Source organism: Pseudophryne corroboree, chromosome 5 (assembly GCF_028390025.1).
Source record: "Pseudophryne corroboree isolate aPseCor3 chromosome 5, aPseCor3.hap2, whole genome shotgun sequence".
Taxonomy (NCBI): domain Eukaryota; kingdom Metazoa; phylum Chordata; class Amphibia; order Anura; family Myobatrachidae; genus Pseudophryne; species Pseudophryne corroboree.
In genome coordinates, this window is record NC_086448.1 from 704,603,505 (window position 1) to 704,626,847 (window position 23,343).

At 45.7% G+C, this 23,343-nt stretch overlaps 1 pseudogene; it reads left to right on the forward strand.

Moving 5' to 3' along the window:
* The first annotated feature begins 19,604 nt into the window (after positions 1-19,604).
* LOC134930233 (5S ribosomal RNA) lies at positions 19,605-19,723 on the forward strand (annotated as a pseudogene).
* The last annotated feature ends 3,620 nt before the right edge of the window (positions 19,724-23,343 follow it).

Genomic DNA, 23,343 nt, shown 5'->3' on the forward strand with positions numbered 1-23,343 from the left:
CCTGGAAGTAGAGCACTGCTTTTAATTTATTTTTAAGGAATGATATTTTTGTTATTATTTTTTACTAATCCTATATATTGCTTTAACCAATCATCCTGTAAAGTGTTTGTAAAATGACAATTAGGAGCTGATTTGTTAGAGCATCATTTAAGAATAGTAACGAGTGATAACAAGAATTTCACTCATAGGGCTCTATGTACTCAGCCTTGGAGAGAGATAAACTGGATGGAGATAAAGTACCAGCCAATCAGCTCCTATCTGCCATGTTACAGGCTGTGTTTGAAAAATGACAGGAGCTGGTTTGCTGGGAATTTATCACCATCCAAGGCTTAGTAAATAGACCCCAAAGTACCAACCAACCAGCTCTTGTCATTTTTCAAACACAGCCTATAACATGGAGTTAGGAGCTGATTGGCTGGTACATTATCTTCATCCAATTTATCTCTCTCCATGCTTAGTACATAGACTGCATAGCCTTACATTATATTCTGAAAATATAAGTACAGATATGTCCTCATACATCTAGCCTCAATATGCCATGCAGCGGGAGATGCCTGGTATGAGTGAGAGTGCCACTCTGTTAGCGCCAGGCGACTCTGCTGATTAATTTGATATGCAACACTTGGAAAGTGCAGGTGCTGCATCGTACCAGTTAGTACACAGATTCAGAGAATTCACAGATATACAAGTGTCACATCTCAAATTAATCAGCAGTCTCTCGGTGCATCCTAGTTACATTGCATTAAGAGTAGAGATGAGCGCCGGAAATTTTTCGGGTTTTGTGTTTTGGTTTTGGGTTCGGTTCCGCGGCCGTGTTTTGGGTTCGACCGCGTTTTGGCAAAACCTCACCGAATTTTTTTTGTCAGATTCGGGTGTGTTTTGGATTCGGGTGTTTTTTTCAAAAAACCCTAAAAAACAGCTTAAATCATAGAATTTGGGGGTAATTTTGATCCCAAAGTATTATTAACCTCAAAAAACATAATTTACACTCATTTTCAGCCTTTTCTGAACACATCACACCTCACAATATTATTTTTAGTCCTAAAATTTGCACCGAGGTCGCTGTGTGAGTAAGATAAGCGACCCTAGTGGCCGACACAAACACCGGGCCCATCTAGGAGTGGCACTGCAGTGTCACGCAGGATGTCCCTTCCAAAAAACCCTCCCCAAACAGCACATGACGCAAAGAAAAAAAGAGGCGCAATGAGGTAGCTGTGTGAGTAAGATTAGCGACCCTAGTGGCCGACACAAACACCGGGCCCATCTAGGAGTGGCACTGCAGTGTCACGCAGGATGTCCCTTCCAAAAAACCCTCCCCAAACAGCACATGACGCAAAGAAAAAAAGAGGCGCAATGAGGTAGCTGACTGTGTGAGAAAGATAAGCGACCCTAGTGGCCGACACAAACACCGGGCCCATCTAGGAGTGGCACTGCAGTGTCACGCAGGATGTCCCTTCCAAAAAACCCTCCCCAAACAGCACATGACGCAAAGAAAAAAAGAGGCGCAATGAGGTAGCTGACTGTGTGAGAAAGATAAGCGACCCTAGTGGCCGACACAAACACCGGGCCCATCTAGGAGTGGCACTGCAGTGTCACGCAGGATGTCCCTTCCAAAAAACCCTCCCCAAACAGCACATGACGCAAAGAAAAAAAGAGGCGCAATGAGGTAGCTGACTGTGTGAGAAAGATAAGCGACCCTAGTGGCCGACACAAACACCGGGCCCATCTAGGAGTGGCACTGCAGTGTCACGCAGGATGTCCCTTCCAAAAAACCCTCCCCAAACAGCACATGACGCAAAGAAAAAAAGAGGCGCAATGAGGTAGCTGTGTGAGAAAGATAAGCGACCCTAGTGGCCGACACAAACACCGGGCCCATCTAGGAGTGGCACTGCAGTGTCACGCAGGATGTCCCTTCCAAAAAACCCTCCCCAAACAGCACATGACGCAAAGAAAAAAAGAGGCGCAATGAGGTAGCTGTGTGAGTAAGATTAGCGACCCTAGTGGCCGACACAAACACCGGGCCCATCTAGGAGTGGCACTGCAGTGTCACGCAGGATGTCCCTTCCAAAAAACCCTCCCCAATCAGCACATGATGCAAAGAAAAAGAAAAGAAAAAAGAGGTGCAAGATGGAATTATCCTTGGGCCCTCCCACCCACCCTTATGTTGTATAAACAAAACAGGACATGCACACTTTAACCAACCCATCATTTCAGTGACAGGGTCTGCCACACGACTGTGACTGATATGACGGGTTGGTTTGGACCCCCCCCAAAAAAGAAGCAATTAATCTCTCCTTGCACAAACTGGCTCTACAGAGGCAAGATGTCCACCTCATCTTCACCCTCCGATATATCACCGTGTACATCCCCCTCCTCACAGATTATCAATTCGTCCCCACTGGAATCCACCATCTCAGCTCCCTGTGTACTTTGTGGAGGCAATTGCTGCTGGTCAATGTCTCCGCGGAGGAATTGATTATAATTCATTTTAATGAACATCATCTTCTCCACATTTTCTGGATGTAACCTCGTACGCCGATTGCTGACAAGGTGAGCGGCGGCACTAAACACTCTTTCGGAGTACACACTTGTGGGAGGGCAACTTAGGTAGAATAAAGCCAGTTTGTGCAAGGGCCTCCAAATTGCCTCTTTTTCCTGCCAGTATAAGTACGGACTGTGTGACGTGCCTACTTGGATGCGGTCACTCATATAATCCTCCACCATTCTATCAATGTTGAGAGAATCATATGCAGTGACAGTAGACGACATGTCCGTAATCGTTGTCAGGTCCTTCAGTCCGGACCAGATGTCAGCATCAGCAGTCGCTCCAGACTGCCCTGCATCACCGCCAGCGGGTGGGCTCGGAATTCTGAGCCTTTTCCTCGCACCCCCAGTTGCGGGAGAATGTGAAGGAGGAGATGTTGACAGGTCGCGTTCCGCTTGACTTGACAATTTTGTCACCAGCAGGTCTTTCAACCCCAGCAGACCTGTGTCTGCCGGAAAGAGAGATCCAAGGTAGGCTTTAAATCTAGGATCGAGCACGGTGGCCAAAATGTAGTGCTCTGATTTCAACAGATTGACCACCCGTGAATCCTTGTTAAGCGAATTAAGGGCTGCATCCACAAGTCCCACATGCCTAGCGGAATCGCTCCGTGTTAGCTCCTTCTTCAATGCCTCCAGCTTCTTCTGCAAAAGCCTGATGAGGGGAATGACCTGACTCAGGCTGGCAGTGTCTGAACTGACTTCACGTGTGGCAAGTTCAAAGGGCATCAGAACCTTGCACAACGTTGAAATCATTCTCCACTGCACTTGAGACAGGTGCATTCCATCTCCTATATCGTGCTCAATTGTATAGGCTTGAATGGCCTTTTGCTGCTCCTCCAACCTCTGAAGCATATAGAGGGTTGAATTCCACCTCGTTACCACTTCTTGCTTCAGATGATGGCAGGGCAGGTTCAGTAGTTTTTGGTGGTGCTCCAGTCTTCTGTACGTGGTGCCTGTACGCCGAAAGTGTCCCGCAATTTTTCTGGCCACCGACAGCATCTCTTGCACGCCCCTGTCGTTTTTTAAAAAATTCTGCACCACCAAATTCAAGGTATGTGCAAAACATGGGACGTGCTGGAATTTGCCCATATTTAATGCACACACAATATTGCTGGCGTTGTCCGATGCCACAAATCCACAGGAGAGTCCAATTGGGGTAAGCCATTCCGCGATGATCTTCCTCAGTTGCCGTAAGAGGTTTTCAGCTGTGTGCGTATTCTGGAAAGCGGTGATACAAAGCGTAGCCTGCCTAGGAAAGAGTTGGCGTTTGCGAGATGCTGCTACTGGTGCCGCCGCTGCTGTTCTTGCGGCGGGAGTCCATACATCTACCCAGTGGGCTGTCACAGTCATATAGTCCTGACCCTGCCCTGCTCCACTTGTCCACATGTCCGTGGTTAAGTGGACATTGGGTACAACTGCATTTTTTAGGACACTGGTGAGTCTTTTTCTGACGTCCGTGTACATTCTCGGTATCGCCTGCCTAGAGAAGTGGAACCTAGATGGTATTTGGTAACGGGGGCACACTGCCTCAATAAATTGTCTAGTTCCCTGTGAACTAACGGCGGATACCGGACGCACGTCTAACACCAACATAGTTGTCAAGGACTCAGTTATCCGCTTTGCAGTAGGATGACTGCTGTGATATTTCATCTTCCTCGCAAAGGACTGTTGAACAGTCAATTGCTTACTGGAAGTAGTACAAGTGGGCTTACGACTTCCCCTCTGGGATGACCATCGACTCCCAGCGGCAACAACAGCAGCGCCAGCAGCAGTAGGCGTTACACGCAAGGATGCATCGGAGGAATCCCAGGCAGGAGAGGACTCGTCAGACTTGCCAGTGACATGGCCTGCAGGACTATTGGCATTCCTGGGGAAGGAGGAAATTGACACTGAGGGAGTTGGTGGGGTGGTTTGCGTGAGCTTGGTTACAAGAGGAAGGGATTTACTGGTCAGTGGACTGCTTCCGCTGTCACCCAAAGTTTTTGAACTTGTCACTGACTTATTATGAATGCGCTGCAGGTGACGTATAAGGGAGGATGTTCCGAGGTGGTTAACGTCCTTACCCCTACTTATTACAGCTTGACAAAGGGAACACACGGCTTGACACCTGTTGTCCGCATTTCTGGTGAAATACCTCCACACCGAAGAGCTGATTTTTTTGGTATTTTCACCTGGCATGTCAACGGCCATATTCCTCCCATGGACAACAGGTGTCTCCCCGGGTGCCTGACTTAAACAAACCACCTCACCATCAGAATCCTCCTGGTCAATTTCCTCCCCAGCGCCAGCAACACCCATATCCTCCTCATCCTGGTGTACTTCAACACTGACATCTTCAATCTGACTATCAGGAACTGGACTGCGGGTGCTCCTTCCAGCACTTGCAGGGGGCATGCAAATAGTGGAAGGCGCATGCTCTTCACGTCCAGTGTTGGGAAGGTCAGGCATCGCAAACGACACAATTGGACTCTCCTTGTGGATTTGGGATTTCAAAGAACGCACAGTTCTTTGCGGTGCTTTTGCCAGCTTGAGTCTTTTCAGTTTTCTAGCGAGAGGCTGAGTGCTTCCATCCTCATGTGAAGCTGAACCACTAGCCATGAACATAGGCCAGGGCCTCAGCCGTTCCTTGCCACTCCGTGTGGTAAATGGCATATTGGCAAGTTTACGCTTCTCCTCCGACAATTTTATTTTAGGTTTTGGAGTCCTTTTTTTTCTGATATTTGGTGTTTTGGATTTGACATGCTCTGTACTATGACATTGGGCATCGGCCTTGGCAGACGACGTTGCTGGCATTTCATCGTCTCGGCCATGACTAGTGGCAGCAGCTTCAGCACGAGGTGGAAGTGGATCTTGATCTTTCCCTAATTTTGGAACCTCAACTTTTTTGTTCTCCATATTTTATAGGCAGAACTAAAAGGCACCTCAGGTAAACAATGGAGATGGATGGATTGGATACTAGTATACAATTATGGACGGACTGCCACGGTTAGGTGGTATAAAAAAACCACGGTTAGGTGGTATATATTATAATAATAATACAATTATGGATGGACGGACTGCCTGCCGACTGCCGACACAGAGGTAGCCACAGCCGTGAACTACCGCACTGTACACTGGTTGATAAAGAGATAGTAGTATACTCGTAACAACTAGTATGACACTATGACGACGGTATAAAGAAAGAAAAAAAAATACCACAGTTAGGTGGTATATATTATAATAATAATACAATTATGGATGGACGGACTGCCTGCCGACTGCCGACACAGAGGTAGCCACAGCCGTGAACTACCGCACTGTACACTGGTTGATAAAGAGATAGTAGTATACTCGTAACAACTAGTATGACACTATGACGACGGTATAAAGAATGAAAAAAAAACCACGGTTAGGTGGTATATATTATAATAATAATACAATTATGGATGGACGGACTGCCTGCCGACTGCCGACACAGAGGTAGCCACAGCCGTGAACTACCGCACTGTACACTGGTTGATAAAGAGATAGTAGTATACTCGTAACAACTAGTATGACACTATGACGACGGTATAAAGAAAGAAAAAAAAATACCACAGTTAGGTGGTATATATTATAATAATAATACAATTATGGATGGACGGACTGCCTGCCGACTGCCGACACAGAGGTAGCCACAGCCGTGAACTACCGCACTGTACACTGGTTGATAAAGAGATAGTAGTATACTCGTAACAACTAGTATGACACTATGACGACGGTATAAAGAATGAAAAAAAAACCACGGTTAGGTGGTATATATTATAATAATAATACAATTATGGATGGACGGACTGCCTGCCGACTGCCGACACAGAGGTAGCCACAGCCGTGAACTACCGCACTGTACACTGGTTGATAAAGAGATAGTAGTATACTCGTAACAACTAGTATGACACTATGACGACGGTATAAAGAAAGAAAAAAAAATACCACAGTTAGGTGGTATATATTATAATAATAATACAATTATGGATGGACGGACTGCCTGCCGACTGCCGACACAGAGGTAGCCACAGCCGTGAACTACCGCACTGTACACTGGTTGATAAAGAGATAGTAGTATACTCGTAACAACTAGTATGACACTATGACGACGGTATAAAGAATGAAAAAAAAACCACGGTTAGGTGGTATATATTATAATAATAATACAATTATGGATGGACGGACTGCCTGCCGACTGCCGACACAGAGGTAGCCACAGCCGTGAACTACCGCACTGTACACTGGTTGATAAAGAGATAGTAGTATACTCGTAACAACTAGTATGACACTATGACGACGGTATAAAGAATGAAAAAAAAACCACGGTTAGGTGGTATATATTATAATAATAATACAATTATGGATGGACGGACTGCCTGCCGACTGCCGACACAGAGGTAGCCACAGCCGTGAACTACCGCACTGTACACTGGTTGATAAAGAGATAGTAGTATACTCGTAACAACTAGTATGACACTATGACGACGGTATAAAGAATGAAAAAAAAACCACGGTTAGGTGGTATATATTATAATAATAATACAATTATGGATGGACGGACTGCCTGCCGACTGCCGACACAGAGGTAGCCACAGCCGTGAACTACCGCACTGTACACTGGTTGATAAAGAGATAGTAGTATACTCGTAACAACTAGTATGACACTATGACGGTATAAAGAATGAAAAAAAAACCACGGTTAGGTGGTATATATTATAATAATAATACAATTATGGATGGACGGACTGCCTGCCGACTGCCGACACAGAGGTAGCCACAGCCGTGAACTACCGCACTGTACACTGGTTGATAAAGAGATAGTAGTATACTCGTAACAACTAGTATGACACTATGACGACGGTATAAAGAAAGAAAAAAAAATACCACGGTTAGGTGGTATATATTGTAATACAATTATGGATGGACGGACTGCCTGCCGAGTTCCGACTGCCGACACAGAGGTAGCCACAGCCGTGAACTACCGCACTGTACTGTGTCTGCTGCTAATATAGACTGGTTGATAAAGAGATAGTATACAATACATACAACAATATACTACTATACTGGTGGTCAGGCACTGGTCACCACTAGTCACACTGGCAGTGGCACTCCTGCAGCAAAAGTGTGCACTGTTTAATTTTAAATTAATATAATATTATGTACTCCTGGGGGCTCCTGCTATAACAACCTGCAGTGCTCCCCAGTCTCCCCCACAATTATTATAAGCTTTGCCTTTTATACATTGATGTGCAGCACACTGGGCTGAGCTGAGTGCACACAGACTGAGTCACACTGTGTGACTGGCTGCTGCTGTGTATCGTTTTTTTTCAGGCAGAGAACGGATATAGCAGAGAACGGATATATTATATTAAAATAAATAAAAGTTAACTAACAACAACTGCACTGGTCACTGTGGTAAACTCTGTCTGACTCTGCACAATCTCTCTCTCTCTTCTAATCTAATTTCTAATGGAGAGGACGCCAGCCACGTCCTCTCCCTATCAATCTCAATGCACGTGTGAAAATGGCGGCGACGCGCGGCTCCTTATATAGAATCCGAGTCTCGCGAGAATCCGACAGCGTCATGATGACGTTCGGGCGCGCTCGGGTTAACCGAGCAAGGCGGGAGGATCCGAGTCTGCTCGGACCCGTGAAAAAAACATGAAGTTCGTGCGGGTTCGGTTTCAGAGAAACCGAACCCGCTCATCTCTAATTAAGAGTAAGGTGGATTTTCTCCAAAATAGACATAAAAAGGTGCCCAGTGCTAGCAGAGTCTCACAGAACATGGCGGGCCATGAAGGGCTGTTTGGTGCGACTTCAGAAAAGATGTATGAGGGCACATACGTATATTCTTCTAGAAATAGACACTTGTAGAGATTAGAGATTCTCAAATCATTTGAACCAGTTTCAAATTTGATACAATTTGGATGTTTGAAAGGGGTCTGGGACTGAGGGTCGACAGCACAAAGGTCGACACACCTTAGGTCGACGCCAATTGGTCGACACACCTTAGGTCGCCATGGACAAAAGGTCGACATGGACAAAAGGTCGACAGGAACAAGGTCGACATGGAAAAAGGTCGACATGAGTTTTTTATGTTTCTTTGGTGTCATTTTCTTCGTAGACTGACCGGGAATCCCAATTAGTGCACCGCGTCCCCTCGCATGGCTCGCTTCGCTCGCCATGCTTCGGGCATGGTGCCTTCGCTCCGCTACCGCTTCGCTCGGCACACTTTACCGTTCCAATCGTAGTCCACGTGGATCGTTAAGTATAAAAAGGTTCAAAAAAAAAAATCGTGAAAAACTCATGTCGACCTTTTCCCATGTCGACCTTGTTCCTGGCGACATTTTGTCCATGTCGACATTTTGTCCATGTCGACCAATTGGCGTCGACCTAGGGTGTGTCGACCTTTGTGCTGTTGACCTGGAGTCCGGATACCGTTTGAAAGGCCTTAAACTCGTTTGTGTACAGTTGATTAGAATTAGTTCAGTGACTGCAGGTACACTGCCATCAAATGGCAAGCATCAAACTCAGTTTTGTGGTTATTAGATAACTGTAACTGTTTTTAAAGGTGTACAGTAAATGACTACAAATTAACAATTACAGTTGTATTTGTGAATCGTTCAAGTTTTTTCACAAATTTATTTTTTTATTCTTAAATTGTAAAATTTATTGTGAATATGCAAAGTTTACAACTGAATCAGTTTGAGAACCACTTCAAAAAAACATTTGAGCACCTCAAGTTATACTTGCCAACCCGCCCTAAATGTAAGGGAGACTCCCTGAAATAGTAGCAAAAACCCTGACTCCCTGAAGAGCTCAGCATTCTCTCTGATTGCACCTTACCCCCATTATGTACTGTAGCTGTTATGTATTTGAAAACAAAAATAGAAATCAGAGATAAATACATTCAAGTGCCATTTCTCTGCATTGGTTCTAAGGCGCAATTATGGTTTCTCTTATCTGGAACCTCTTATTAGTAAAACACAATATACATGTGCATTATCTGAAAGCATCAGTGATTATGTCAACAAGTACATCTTACTGAGCAACAATTCTCAGACAGAGCGGTATACTCCACTTTAACACCACATAGGCGTATCTATAATGTGTCAGGGAGGCTCATATCTCACTCCGTGCACACATATAATTATACTTTCCCCTCCGTAGTCCTGCCGCAGCACGACAGAAATGTCCCACAGGAACAAGGCATGGCTGCCATGTTCCCGGAGACCTGCTCTTGCACAGTAGACTCAAAGTAGCATAAAGCCAGAGTCACTCACCACCCGGACAGCAATAGCAGCAAGTGTGAGGGAGCGCGCATCTGGTTCACTACAGCGCTACTTCACCCCTACCCCTAACCGCATCTGGTTCACTATTACACCCCTACCCCACCCGCGGTGCACCCGTCCCTTCCCTATCCACAGAGCCTCCAGAACTTCTCCCCATCCGCCACAGCCCCACACCTGCTCCTCCACCACCCACGTCACGCCCGTCCCTCCCCCACCTGCAGCCCCTCCCAACCCCATTCGCGACCCCTACTCCCCCCACCCTATCCCACCCGCAGCACCTCCAGACCCCTTGTTCACACCGTCGCAAGGGGCTATGGCCCCTTTACCATCGCGCGCCCTTTGTCCGTGCAATATTTCACCACTCACAAAATTATCATTGGCGGTAATACTCCATATAATAAAAATGTTGCATGCCCCAAGGGCGTGCAAGGGTTTAGGGGGGGTAGTCCCTTCCGACGGTGTGAAGAGCGCTCGTAGGGCGCGATGAGTAACCTAGTCATATTTACAGAAAGAATAATATGCAGTATCAGTCAATATGCTACTGTACGTTCCATCATGCAGAGCAGACAATTCTTACTGTTAAACATTTTCTAGACAAGCAGTCAAGGGCATAGCTACAATAGGTGCAGGGGATGTGGCTGCTACGGGGCCTGGGCCGTCTCTGGGGCCTGAGTCCAACACTTCCCCTGCACCTAATTGCTGAACCCCGGCCATGGCTGCTTGTATCTGCAGCCACACCAACTCACCCTGCCTCTAACTAAATGATGCTGGGAAGAGGCGTGGCTGAGTCTGCAGGGATGTCCCAGACCATGGCCACGCCTCCTCCCAGCGACTATGAGGAGAGATGATACAATGCCGACTGGGAGAGCAGATGTGGCTGCAGGGCAGCAGCACACTACTAACACATATAAAGCAGCAAATTGGGCTCCAGTGGTGAGTGTCCACCCGCTGCGGGTAATCCACCAGGGGAGTCTTTAAGTAGTCAGGGGCGGTGAAGGGGATCTTATTAGTAGTCCACGGGGGGGTGTTACACTGAGCTGTTAGCCGGGGGCCCATGGAAATTATGCTATGGGGCCTAACTTGCATAGCTTTGCCCCTGCCAGCACTGTTTTGTTCATATGTTTGTCAATCCAGTCATCAGGACACAGAGACATGTGAGTTTACTGCTGTGCTGTTTATTCCATCACCAACTCCAGGCACACTGCACACTGGACCACCCATTTCCCAGCATCCCCCTGGTCCTAGGGACCATCACTGAAGATTCAGGCTTACACATGTTAGTAAGGGAGTGCCTACAAATATTAAGCATTCTAATACACTAACATCACAAGCACTATCAGTGTGACATGTGAGTTTACCAGTAGTTGTCACTAGTGAAAACAATAATTGATGTGCCTCTTCTTCCTATAAAAATTTATTCCCATCTTTCAGGATTCCATTTTCCATTTAGCAGAGGTACAGAAGGCATCCGGTCATATTGTCGACAGTTACCATGTCAATTTTCATGTCACCATCAAATGTTGACACTAGAATGCTGACATGGTTCAGCATGTCAACATGCACCATGGTAACATTCGGAAGAAGTCAACAGGGTACATATTGACATGCTGGATCATGTTGGCATCTAAAATGTCACCATGAGAAAAGGGCGACATTCTCAGAATGGTGACAGATAGGTTAGGTGCCGCCAAAATGATTAGGCCTAGGCACTAGGGGGAGGTTAGGGTTAGGCTACGGAGGGTGGGGGCAGGTTTGGGTTAGGCTCTAGGGGAGGAGTATGGATTAGAATTAGAGATAGGGAATAATACCTGCCAGAACGCCTCTCGTAAGCCGGCTGCGCTGGAACTCCTTATCACATGACCACTGGGACCCAGCAGACGAGATGCTGCTGCCGTAAGGACTACTATGTAAGTGACTTCTGGGCCACCAGGGACCAGGGTCGATATTCTAACATGCCAACATTGCCACTGTCGACATGATAAGCATAAAGCATGTTGACATAATGCAGGTTGACATTTCAACCATGTGCACATTTTCATACATCATACATGTTGACATGATAACAGTCTACCTAACATACCACACCCGCACAGAGGTAGATGTAAACTACACACAGAATTCAACAAGAGGAGCAGGCAGTGTCAGGGAGCAGTTACAGGCAGTAGACGTGTTAATAAGGCATGGTCATTGCCATTTGTACACCTTTATGTCGGCTGTGCTTCTATACTTCCCCCAAACTGTAGGCAAGGATCGATGGACCCAGTTCCATCAACATGTCATACCTCTGTTTGAGGACAAACGTCACCAAAAGGGAACAAATTCCTTTTGGAAATTACATGATTAATTAAAATAAATAATTTTAGTCGTTGCGAGCAATACAGCGTTGCAGGCATCTGGGTATAATTATCATAAACTTGGAACGGCATCTGCAGTTTAATTAGATAAACAGGAAACAACATAATGAAATTATTAGAGAAAACCAATTTACTGTACAATGAACTGTAAAGTCTTGTGAGAAAGACGTTAGCAGAAGTCAACTTGTTAGATGAAATAAGCATTGACGGATGGATTCATTGGTTGCATACATCATACAGTACAGTACATTCAGTCTTGGTCCTACAGTATTTGTGATATGGTGCAGTTGATTTTGCGCCCAGTTTTTTTTAGTATGCTATGCATGGAACTATGTGGCAAAATATTGGGGGTAATGCAGACCTGATCTTAGCAGCAAATTTGTTAGCAATTGGGCAAAACCATGTGCACTGCAGGGGGGTGGGGGTGGGGGGCAGATATAACATGTGCAGAGAGAGTTAGATTTGGGTGGGGTGTGTTCAAACTGAAATCTAAATTGCAGTAATTAAAATAAAGCAGCCAGTATTTACCCTGCACAGAAACAAAATAACCCACCCAAATCTAACTCTCTCTGCTCATGTTATATCTGCCCAGTGATGAAAGTAGAAAAAATGTCTTATACAGTAGCTACTGTGTGCGCCAAAAAAATGGGTGTGGCCACATGAAGCATGGCCAATGAAAATGGGGGTGTAATACACATATAGGGGGAGGGGCAGATACACATATGACCCCAATAGTGCCAGATACACATTGCCCTACAGTGCCAGATATACATTGCCCCACAGTGCCAGATACACATTGCCTCACTGTGACAGATACACAAATGACCCAGAGTGCCAGATATATATTGCCTCGCAGTGCCGGATACACATTGCCCCACAGTGCCAGATACACAAATGCCCCCACCCAGAGTGCCAGATACACATTGCCCTACAGTGCCAGATACACAAATGCCCCCAGAGTGTCAGACATACATTGCCTCACAGTGCCAGATATACAAATGCCCCCACTGTGTCAGATATACATTGCACCCCAGTGCCAGATACAGAAATGCCCCCACAGTGACAGATATGCCACCAGTGTCAGGTATGCCCCCAGTGCCAGATACACATGTCCCCCCTGTGCAAGATATGCCCCAAGTGCCAGATATACACGTCCCCCCAGTGCCAGATATGCCCCCAGTGCCAGATATGCCCCCAGTGCAAGATATACATGTCCCCGCAGTGCCAGATATGCCCCCAGTGCCAGATACACATGTCCCCCCGTGCCAGATATGCCCCCAGTGCCAGATACACATGTCCCTCCAGTGCCAGATATGCCCTCAGTGTCAGATATGCCGCCAGTGCCAGATACACATGTTCCCCACAGTGCCAGATATGCCCACAGTGCCAGATACACATGTGCCACCAGTGCCAGATATGCCCCCAGTGCCAGATACACATGTCCCCACAGTGCCAGATATGCCCCCAGTGCCAGGTATACATGCCCCCCTTCCCCCTTCCCCTGCTGCTCACCGCTGCTGCTGCTGCTGTCCTGTGTGTGTGTGAGGGGAGGAGAACGCAGCCTGCGCCTCTCCTGCCCCTCAGTCTCCGGCGGCGGTGCAGGTGTCTTCTTTCAATTCAGCACCGATCCATGAGCCAATCAAAGCTTGCGGTCCGGCAGCTTTGGCTGCCGGTCTGCGAGCTCTGATTGACTCACGGGCCAGCGCTGAATTGAAGGAAGACACTGAGGAGCAGGAGAGGTGAATGCTGTGCTCTCCTCCCCTCACAGCAGCGGCGGTGAGCAGCAGAGGGAGGGAGGGAGCGGCGAGGAGCGGCGGCCCGTTGGTGGTGGGTACGGGGTACCCACGGCTAAATTCTTAAGGGTACGCCATACCCACCCGTACCCGCCCACTTGCACTGCTGTATCTGCCACCCCTGCAGTGCACATGGTTTTGCCCAGGGGTGGATTGGGAACTAAGAGTGGCCCTGGAAAAATTTCTAGAAGTGGCCCCATGTGGGCAACACCAAATCAATTGTAGGCGGAGCCAACACTAAAGTAGGCGGGATCAGTACACGGGGCCATAAATATGGGGCCCCAACATTACCGTGCTTTAGAATTTAAACTTTTTTTTTCTCATGTGCCTCCAGACCTGCACCTGTAAGTGTACCTATTATACCTATTATACCTGTAAGTGTAAGTGTAAGTGTACTTGTATTATAAAATCTAAGATTCTATGCAGGAAATTCAAATTGTGTACTCATATGTGATTTGCTTTAAGTAAACTAGAAGAATCCCATTAAGTTTATACTAAAATACTCTTCTGCTGGCCATATATTAGTATGATTCGCATTAGATGCGTGTTGTCCGATGACCTCCCCAGCCAACTCCCTGGCATACGATAGATCGTAAGGTGCTTTTGCACCTTACGATCTATCGTACGATCCGCAGTTGACCCCCACCCGGATCGACTGATCATATGTGCAGCACACATGATCAGTTGATGTAACGTGTGACCCACGGGAACGCGCATTGCATCGTAATTGCACCCAAAACATGTCGACCCACGTGTCAATATTGTGTATTTGTACCTAGTGTATGGCCAGCATTCATCTGCACTGATGACCTGTAATTCACTGTGCTGTAAAGAATAGGATATCCTATCCGGTAACGCATATGTTGCAGCCTCAGGGTAACCACATAACCAAAATATTGACAGGGTGCACCAAAGGTGCGTGGCAAAAAATATGGGGTTGTGGCCACAGAATAGTTCCAATTCACAATACACCGCACAGCAGCGTCTGTTATTCACATTACAGTGCATAGCTGCGTAACATTACACCGTCGAGCGTCATCCGTTACTGACATTACAATGCCCAGCTACACCGCCCCGTGACATCTGTTACTCACATTACACTGCCCAGTAGGGTCCGTTACTTACATTACAACGCTCAGCGGCATCCATTACTCACATTACAGCACCCAGCGTTGTCCATTACTCATATTACAACGCCAAACGATGTCCGTTCCACACATTACACCACCCAGCGTTGTCAGTTACTCACATTACACCACCCAGCGACGTCCAATACCAGTGGTGCAAGTAGAAAAAAAATTCTCAGCGGTACTGTGTGCGCACGCCAACAAAAAATAGGTGTGGCCACATGCCACATGGGGCGTGGACAATGAAAATGGGGGCGTGATACACATATGGGGGGCCAGATACACATATGACCCCAGTAGTGCCAGATACACATATGCCCCCACAGTGCCAGATACGACCCCACAGTGCCAGATACACATATGCCCCCACAGTGCCAGATATGCTCCTACAGTGCCAGGTACACATATGCCCCCACAGTACCAGATATGCCCCCACAGTGCCAGATATGCCCCCACAGTGCCAGATATGCCCCCACAGTGCCAGATATGCTCCTACAGTGCCAGGTACACATATGCCCCCACAGTACCAGATATGCCCCCACAGTACCAGATATGCCCCCACAGTGCCAGATATGCCCCCACAGTGCCAGATATGCTCCTACAGTGCCTGATATGCCCCCACAGTGCCAGATACAAATATGCTCCCAGTAGGTTAAATCACATGCTACTTGGGCTATTTCATGTGTCAGAAATGGTAATAAGAGATAAAAATAAGGTAGTGTCTAGTTTACCTTCGTGGAGAGGACCTTTCCCATAACCCCCTGGGTCCATGTCACAAACTATTTGGAAAAGTAACCCAAAGCATGGCGAGCGTCCATTGGTGCATAGAATAAAAAAAATAACCTCAAATGAACGGAGAACGGAGAAAACATTTAGATCCTATAAGGGCGGAAGTTCTCTCCTGCCCTCTCGTTATGTCACTTCCAGGTCCTGATCATGAAGGTAACATAGACACAACCATAAAAATAAATGTACTGTACATTTATGAACATATACACTCCAGATACAGCGTCAAGCAGGGGAGAGTGCCATGCGATAATGAAAGAGCACAACGAAGCAACATGCTGAATCCAACATTGTGATATATCCGTTGGCCACACCACACGATGACCAGCCCTATAGAATACAGCAGAGAAGGTTGGAGTAAGAAGGTGTATACCCGATACCAACATAGGCAGCATCGGACTTAGGGGGACATTTACTAAGCAGTGATAAGAGCGGAGAAGTGAGCCAGTTGAGAAGTGACCATGGCAACCAATCAGCACTGAAGTAACATCTATAATTTGCATACTATAAAATTATACAGAGCTGCTGATTGGTTAATGGGGCAACTTCTCCACTGGCTCACCTCTCCACTCTTATCACTGCTTAGTAAATGTCCTCCTTAATCCTATGGGAGGGATCAAAAGAGTACCAGACCAATGACTATACCAGTCACAGAGAAGCTGGGAGGCCGCACGCAGCGCAGCTCCTGGATCTCTGTTTGTGACCCCCGCCGGCTGAAAATGGGGGGGCGTGCCGCGAGTCCATGCCAACCAACTCGCAGCACGCCCCATGTGCTGTGTCTGCACGCCCACCATGGCCCATGGCCTTAATGAGAATATTAATTACAACGTATTCTTATAACCATGATCACAATCAACCCTCATGACCTATCCAATTCCTCCAGTTCCCCTCTTGGTTCTCACAACATCTGAGGAGAGCACCTCAGACAACCTCATTACCCTTTGGGCCTCTCATCTCTCTTCTTTTATTCAACCTTTTTCATCCAACATTTACCTCATGTTTCAATAAGTATATTTAGGCATTTTTTATATTCATTTTTATATTTATTTTTATTTTTAATTAGTTATATCTTCCACGTTATACTCATGTTCAACAGTAACCAGTACTTTCACCCTACCTACACATCATCCTGACATAGGCTTGACACCAATCATCTCACTACACTAACTCCCTTCACCCATGTATTTATTCCTAATCACAGCATCACCCCCTTTTTTCCCCCTGGGTGCACTTTTTCCGCCCATTCCTCACCCTTAACATTTATATATACCATTATCTGCCAGCCCGTGGCATTATAGTTATTCATGCCCTAATTCAACACTTTTGTCACTCAGACCAACACTTGTCCCCCATTGGTTTATACTCCTACATTGTTTATCACTCACCTGTGACTCACCCAATGGTCGCTCTCAGTATTTAGCACCCTATTCACTTCATAGTCACTTCATTCACTCACACACACATTTATACACATAAATATTCACACACTTAGTCTTTCACCCAAACAAAGATAACTGTAACAATATTTTTTATACACATAAATTTTCCACACATATCTCTCAGCTCATATAATTAATTTATTTATCCATATTCTTATTCACTTATTTGTTCATTACCTACCTTTTTTCACCTCTGCCATTTATCTCTATCTTTTATTTTCAGTTTCACAACCACAGTTATGTTTATTACTCTTGTATACACATTTTGCACATTCATAATCATAAACTCCAAAGTTATTACCCATTCCAATATTCACACCTCTCAGTCACTTATACATAGGTAGCTTTTACCTACATTCTCAAGTACTGAGGGTGGGCGGGGCATCCTGACCCCTCCCCCAATGCCCCTTAGCAATTACTAGGACACGTCAGTAATCTTAAGCCAGCCTCCCTTATTCTTCCGCTTCAGTCACACAGACGCGGGTATCCTAGCAACCGGACAAACGGAGAGTGGGCGGAAGTTCGGATGACAGCTTCCGCCCACACTCTCCAACGCTACGCGACCGTTTAGACGCTATTACCCTATTAGGACGGGAACATATCCCGCTACCCCGACGACACACAGCCTACTATACCCTGTCGCTCTTGGATCACATTGTCATGTATGTCTCTATTGCGACAACACGCGTAGGGCGGAAGTGAGAAGTGCCACTTCCGCCCCTCTCAGTTCACTTTACCTTCCCCAGTATAATCCGCCCATATGACCTACTTTAAAGGCCCTGGATTGGACCATATGCCTAACACACATCCGCCCACACGGTCAGGCATTGGCTGACAATAATCACTCAGGGTTTTTAAACACCCAGTTATGGAGACTCTAAGGAGCTGTTCAGGATGGAAGTGAACAAGCCCGAGACCGGGTGAAACGCGTTTTCCTGCATTCCTACAAGCACCTGACCTGTCTGACACTTGGAGTGGTGATGTTGATCTTTGTTGTACTATACCTATTGCTAAGATTAAGCACCTTTGCTATAGTGCAGAAATTGCTCCAAGCTATATTACTGGTGCTTCCAGCCCTAGTATAAATTGCCACAATTCTTCTCTCACACCCAAGTATAAATAGGATAGGTGCGGTGTGACTCTGCATGTACTCTGCCCTTGGTAATCTCAAATTGTGCATAGCATACTCTCGTGAGAGAAAAAAAAAAATTCTCACCATTAAGAGAAGCGTACAGGGGTATTTCTTTCCTGTGCCTCAGGTATAGCTCTATATCATAAATAGAGATCTGTCCTGATATGTTACACTGTTGATTGTTATATATATCTAAAGTCCACTACCAACGTGATATACATATTTTTCCTACATTCCTGCAAGCACCTGACCTGTCTGACACTTGGAGTGGGAATGTTGATCATTGTTGTACCATGTCTATTGCTATGATTTAGCACCCTTGCTATAGTACAGGAATTGTTATGAGATATATCGCTGGTGCTTCTAGCCTCAATACAATGTGTAACACTCATCTCTCACACCCAAAAGTAAAAAAGATAGGTGTGTTGTGATCCTACAACTATTCTGCCATTGGTAATCTCAAATTGTGCATCGCTTGCTCTCGTGAAGTTTCCTCACCTCTGAGAGAAGTGTACAGAGGTATCTCTCTCCTTTGCCTCAGGTTTAGCCCTGTGCCAACAATTGAGTTCTGTCCTGATTGGGACATTCTGCTTATATCACCTGTGAAATCTAAGGTTCTGGGGCACGGCATAAATTTGTCTACCGAACTGTTGATTATCATATGAATCTAAAGTGCACTAATAACAAGATACATATACTGCACCTTTATACCATTCATGAGATATGTCTCTCCATCCCTGGTGGTTATTTGCTTTCTAACACCTGTCATTGTGTTGTATCTTTGGACCAGGATCTGGCAGCAATCACACACCTGAGGTAACCCCCTGGGGACCTACAGTTAATGTGTAAATAACCTTCTCTTTTTGTGCCTCCTTCTCTTCCCTTCCCAGAATCACACACTTATCTCCTCCAACTGTTCTTTCTTCTGTGAACTCTCATCCACGATTCAGAGGAGCGTGTCCCCTCAGGAGATACGCTTCCTCGGTCTAACGTGGACAGCAGATTCACATTTTTTTCACTTTCCTGTCACTTCTTTCCTTTCTCAGTACGCATTTCCAGCATTCATCCTTCCAAGGCGGATTCAATCCTCCTATTTCGGTGCACTCTCATTGGTACTACAGGTCTGAACCTTCCTACGACCATACCCCTACGTTCACGCCCAATCTCGTCCGATCTTGGAAGCTAAACGCAGGTGGGCTGAGTCAGTACCTAGACGGGCGACCACTAGGGAATACCCAGTGAAGTAGGAAACTCCCCTTCCTGTAGAAAAGATACCAACAGCAGTATCACCACTTATATTTTATTTTCCTACTTCTTCTTTTTTACTCATTACGTAGGCAATTGTTGAGAAGTGTTACCAAGTGTATGGGCTCTCCCACTTCACGATTGTAACCCAATTAGGGCTGCATTAATACAAACTCAGTTTGTACAGATCTTGGGCAGAGGGAAGTAGCTTAATCTATAGCCAACTTCCGACATGCAGTTATCTAGGAATAATTAAGATCTGAACATCCATTTATGAGACTATTGTCTCCAGCTGACCTATCAACACCTACTCCATCTCCAACCTGTCGTGTTTAACCCCCACGTACTTCAAAGAGTAGAAACTATTATTATACTGGTATTACTCCTCTAATATTTTACTTATCAATTAGTAGATAGTTAACACAAGAGTGCGCCCAAACAAGAGTCATACTTTTTCTTCTATACATGTACATTTCCCCCTTTCTTTGACTCCGGGCGCACCGCCACACGGACAGATATTATTGCTACTATTTAGCACTATTGTCCACCTCGTGGCATCCATATTTATACTTATTTTGAATCTAGGTCGGTGCAGGATCAAAAACCTTCCCGTTTTTGTGCTAGCAGTCATTTGTGCTGAGCCATGCTCAGCTTCTGATCCTTTGCACGTCCACACCATACAACCCTGTATAGGGCAGATACTCTTTATCGCCCCATAAATTATCTCTTATCTCCAGTTTTTCGCTCTTTTACTTTGTTAAACATGTCCTAATCTGTCCACGGCCTTACAATCATTAACCTCAGTTCCCGGTGCGACAACCAGGGTTACAAAGGCATTTTTGGTGCCAGTGATACTCCCACTATATTATGTCCTCTTTCTCTCTCAAAAATGAATTGTCGAAACGAAGGAATGTAGGACAATTTGAAGATCTTCTCTCTGAAACTCTCGACATTGAAAGAACGTCCACAGATTGGAGGCTCCCTTTCTCCAAATTACAAAAAACTCTTCAGAGACGCATTCGTCTCACTTGGGACATCACCACCTTAGACAATTACATCAAGCATAAAATAGTACCAAGGGGTCTTAGGCCCAAAATTTTCCCCTCGTTTCCCCTTGCTACAGAGAACCTCAAGAGCGAATGGGAATCAGCTCTTCTGAAATGTTCCAATGATCTTCTACATATCCTGATTAAACATGACACCTTGGTATTAGATCAGGTTGAAAAAGACATAGAAAATTTGGGAAAGGATCTAGAAAATTGGGAAAAAGACGTATCCTTCCAGACAACCTTCGAAAAACACAAGAAGGATCTCGACACCTATGAAAAAACCATCATTGATAGAAAACGCAACAAATTACAAAGAGACAAGCGAGATTTCTCACAAGGAGATATTTTTAGGTGGAACACACAGCCCCCCAGAAATAGAGGTAGAAGGCAACAAGAGGAGTACACTTTCTCAGAATTTGAGTCATCAATTAGTGAAGATTCTCCCAGTGAAGAGCAAGACACGACACGACCCACCTCTAACTCCAGTCGAGAAGGTTCCCCTCATTTTTTAGAAAGGGGCCAGAAACCGAGAGGAAGGTACAGAACACAAGAAAGACGAGACGAGGGAGGAAGAAGAGACACGGGACGAGATCCCCGCTGGGATCCGCCACGCACATCCAAGTACCCGGAACGTCAGAGGCGGAAAATTCGGTAGACCCGACCACATCCCAAGGTTTAACAATTATTAATCTATCTCACAGAATTCTCACCCCTGCACAATCCAGTGTTCTTAGCAAAGGCCTTTCCTTTTCTCCCACCAAGTCCTTTGATAGGTTCCTGTGGGAAAAAGATTTAAGACTTTTCGGTCGTAAACTTCTATTAAAAAAATTCTTTGCAAAACTGATCCAACTCAAAGAGGGTACCCTGGATGCCCCCCTAACGGAGGAGGACAGGAACACACTTAGCATCCTGGAAGAACTCTATGCTGAATCTAACACGGATCTGGCAACAGACCGACGTCCAATTTGCAAAGGCAAATCGACCTTCTTTCCCTCAGATGACCACAGCCCCGAAGTGCGAGTATTTTTGAATTTGGTTGCCAAGGAATTTGACGATATCCACATGCGAAATATCAACAAGAGATTTGCATTCCCGGACAATCTGAAGAAAGAAGAAAGATTAGCACTTAAGGAACTGCATTTGTGGAAAGACGTGGTCATCAAACCGTCCGATAAGGGCGGGAACATCGTCCTTTGGCCAACAGAGATGTATACAATTGAGGCATTTCGCCAACTGAATCAGACGACCTGTTATCAAAAACTTTCCCGTAGTCCGATCCCACAGTTTTTGAGAGAATATTCTCAGCTGATTAATGAAGCAGTGTCAACTGGTACCTTAACCAAGCAGGAACACAAATATCTCTCTGTTACCAATCCCAGGATGCCCACCTTTTACCTCCTTCCCAAGGTCCATAAGAACATCCGCAGACCACCTGGAAGACCCATCATGTCTGGGAATGGAGGGTTGCTGGAGCAACCAAGCCGCTTCCTGGACTTGCATCTTCGGGAGTTTGTATTACAACTGCCATCCTATTTACAGGATACATCGGATTTGCTCCGCAAGATTCAAGATATCAACTTTGAAGAGCATTTCCTATTAGCTACACTGGACGTGGAAGCCCTATACACCAGTATCGATCACCAGATGGGCCTAGAGGCAGCCAAATATTTTTTGGACTCCAGCGGGAATGATGATGATTTCAATTCATTACTTTACAATCTGTTGAAATTTGTACTGGAGAAAAATCATTTTACCATCCAGGATCGGTTCTACCTACAAGTTAGGGGCACCGCCATGGGCGCAGCTTGCGCACCGACTTATGCCAATCTATTTTTGGGGAGATGGGAGCAAACTCATGTCTTTAATGAACAGAATGACAAATACACAGAACATGTGCTAATCTGGATTAGATACATAGACGATATTTTTATTATCTGGGATGGCACTGAGGAACTTCTGCTATCATTTTTTCATCTTCTCAACAGTAACAACCTGAACATCAAATTAACACACACAATTAGCAAAGACATGGTTGCCTTCCTGGACCTACGGGTTTATAAGTCTCCAAACGGCACGGTAGCAACGGAACTTTATAGAAAAGAAACAGCTACAAACAGTATTCTCCTTCAAACTAGCGCACATTTTCCCCCTACCATAGAGAACATTCCCAAAGGGGAATTTTTGAGACTGAGGCGAAACTGCTCGGAGCTAGAGATCTATAAGGTGAAGAGCCTTGAACTGATCAACCGGCTCCGAGAGAGGGGATACAGCAAGCGCTCGCTGAAGCGGGCCCGCAAAGAAGCACTTTATACCAGCAGAGACACTCTAATTTTACAATGCCAGTCTAAGACTAAGAAGGATGAGAACAACATCAGGTTTATCGGAAATTTCTGCCCTGAATGGAAACTCCTAAAACAGGCGATTGAAAAACATCTTCCCATTTTACAGACAGACGAGGACCTATCACCATATATAGACTCAAAAGTCAACATGAGTTGGCGCAGGTCACAAAATATTAAAGACCATTTGGTCAGAAGCCACTTCATTAAAAAGACACCCACGCAAAGTCAGATTAC